Genomic DNA, 2,902 nt, shown 5'->3' with positions numbered 1-2,902 from the left:
TCAGTCGCTCAAAGGTAGGCTCTCTGTTTGAAAAGATAGTGTGCAAGCCTAAAATTTCTAACAAATGAAAAATGCTATGGTAGATACCCAAAGTATAAAGACAGTTATCATCCACGTACCTCGTCGGGAGAATTTCCCGATTTTTCAACCTTTCGACAATCCTTCTCTGCCTATCCCCAGGTTTCCCTTCGCGAAGAATAAATTCGTTGAACTCCATTGTTTTGCTCTTGGAATATGATGAAGAAGATGAAGATGGGTTTGTATAAATAGGATGGTAAAGGTGGGATTTTTATGGATATTGATGGATGAAAATTAAAATGGAAGTTGGAAAGGTAACTTGTATGGTGGGAAGATGAGAAATGTAGGAGCTTTTATGGGGTTCAAGGGAGTTTTTGGGAGAGGAAAAAATGGGTTTTGGAGGTTGGAAAGGTTAAAAATGGTGAAATATCTGAATCTGCCCCGAGCTTTATCAGACGCCGTGGCGGGCGCCACAATATCCATGGCGGGCGCCACAAGAGTAATTTCAGCTGGGCCGGATTTTGACTCATTTGGTATGGGCTTCTCCATTCTCTTTTTGGTGTGGGGGTCCGGATAGCATTTTCATTATTTTTCCAAATGAAATAAGGCTTGCACAATTTTATAAAAATAAAATTTAAACATTAGACTAATAAATAAATAAATAATTAATACCATAAATATAAAGGAAATAAACACACATTATATATATATATATATATATATATATATATATATATATATATATATATATATATATATATATATATATATATATATATATATATATATATATATCAATGTGCTAACATAGTTAGGAAATATACCAAATACAATAATATAAAATGGGTCAGGGAAATGCGAAAAATAATATAAGCATAGATGAGGAAAAATAAACGAGACGGTAAACTCAAACAGCAGGGGGCTCCTCTGCCTGACTGGATCCACGAAGTACGGCTATCTCTTGACGAAGCTCTGTTATCTCCTGATACAAACAATCAGCCTCAGTAGCATGTGTAAGATCGGATATCGCCATATGTAAGGTAAGGTCAGCCACCTCCTGCCTAAGCTCAGAAATCTCTCTGCGACACTCAACAATCTGCGTGCGGATATCTGGGGTCTGCAAAGATAAATTATTAGAGAGTACGGTAATTCTGGGTGAAAGCGGCGTAGGAGTATAATCAGCAACAGGAGGGGATCTAGGCTCCTCAACAGTCTCTCCATGACCTTCCAAAGCATAACTCCAGTTAGATGGATCATGAACACTGGTCATCATCGGGTCTGGCAGTGTAAAGTAGTGTATCATCTCGCTATCAATCAACAATCTGAACTGTCTGGGATTGAAGGAGGATCTCCTTATCAATCCTCTGGTCAAGCAGAAATCAATATCCATAGTAGTATAGCCACAGAAAGTCCTGAGATGAAGCAGCTTGTGGGATAGACCTAAGGCAATGGCAATCTGCGTGACGATCCCTCCTACATGGATAACTCCTTCGGATGATCTGGCAACACTGCTAAGGCCACACAGCAGAAAGTTCCCACATGCCACAGGGCGTGACTGGGATGCACAAAATAATAAAAATATCTCCTCCTCACTCAGCAGAGTCTCAACATCTGGTCTTCCAAGAAAAGAGTGTGCTAGTATCATCTGGAAATACCTCATAGCAGGGTTGTGGATAACCTGGGACAACTGAGTGGAAGGATCCTGACTCCCTCCACCAGAGATATCGCTCCAGAATTTCTCCACTTCCTTACCCAGAAAGTATCCCATCGGCGTCTCAGGGATGACTTCGGGGGTAGTCTGAAAACCTAATAAGTCACAGAACTCCTTCTGGCTGAAAGAGTACTCAATCCCGAATAGCCTGAAAACAGCATGTCCATCTGGTCCGGAGTAAGGATCATAATCAAACAAACTGAGGAACTTCAAAGTCAAGTTCCTGTAGGTGTTGCTCAGGTCATCAGCGAATTCATCCCATTGGAGTTGGTGGCATAGGAATCTGATGCTCGGCTTAATGCCTAGGGCTTCCATGCAATCCTGGTCCGGATAGCGTGTAGGTGCCATAGGGTGCTGGTAGAGAGCTATGTAACGCTCCCTCTGGGCGTCATCTCTGAAAGCCACGTGCATGTCATCAAAGTTCTGCATCCTACAAGGGTTAGGGAAAAGGATCCTTAAAACACAAACATTGCAAATGATATTTAGTCATGACGAAAATATGATTAAAAATAAAGTAAATAAATGCAAAAAAGTAAAACAAGATAAGAAAACCGTGGGTTGCCTCCCAAGCAGCGCTTGTTTAACGTCATTAGCTTGACGATCAGAATTTATACACCTGTCGTAGGAATTGGTGGATCTATCAGAGTGTGGCTGGAGTAGTCTGTTGGAATGTCTCCTCCTTCGTATAGCTTCAGTCTTTGCCCATTCAAAATGAATGGACTACAGGTTTCGTTCTTGATTTCTACAGCTCTGAATCTTAGAATCTTAGATACTTTGAAAGGGCCAGTCCATCTTGAACGCGGCTTCCCAAGGAAAAGTCATAACCTAGAGTTGAACAGGAGAACATGGTCGCCTATTGTAACACCTCAAAATTTGCCCTCCTCTTCTTGAGACTAGTTTGACACATTGCATTTCATATTTTAGAGCATTAGGCATTGCATTTTGCATCTCATATGAAGATAAGAAGGTCATCCTTCAAAATCTTTTCAAAAGATGGAGAAGTTACATGATTCAAGCCTGAGGGTCTCTATGAATTGATTATCAACCATCTGAGGGTATGGGCTTCAATTAGGGTTTTTTGATTCTTCAAAGGTATTGAGCATAATTTTTTTTGCAAGGATATATTACCATCATCATGGTTCTATCATCATCAAGGGTTTCATAGTTCATTCT

Source organism: Lathyrus oleraceus, chromosome 7, assembly GCF_024323335.1.
Source record: "Lathyrus oleraceus cultivar Zhongwan6 chromosome 7, CAAS_Psat_ZW6_1.0, whole genome shotgun sequence".
Lineage (NCBI taxonomy): Eukaryota > Viridiplantae > Streptophyta > Magnoliopsida > Fabales > Fabaceae > Lathyrus > Lathyrus oleraceus.
The sequence above is the reverse complement of the archived record's forward strand: the minus strand, read 5'-3'. Positions refer to the sequence as shown.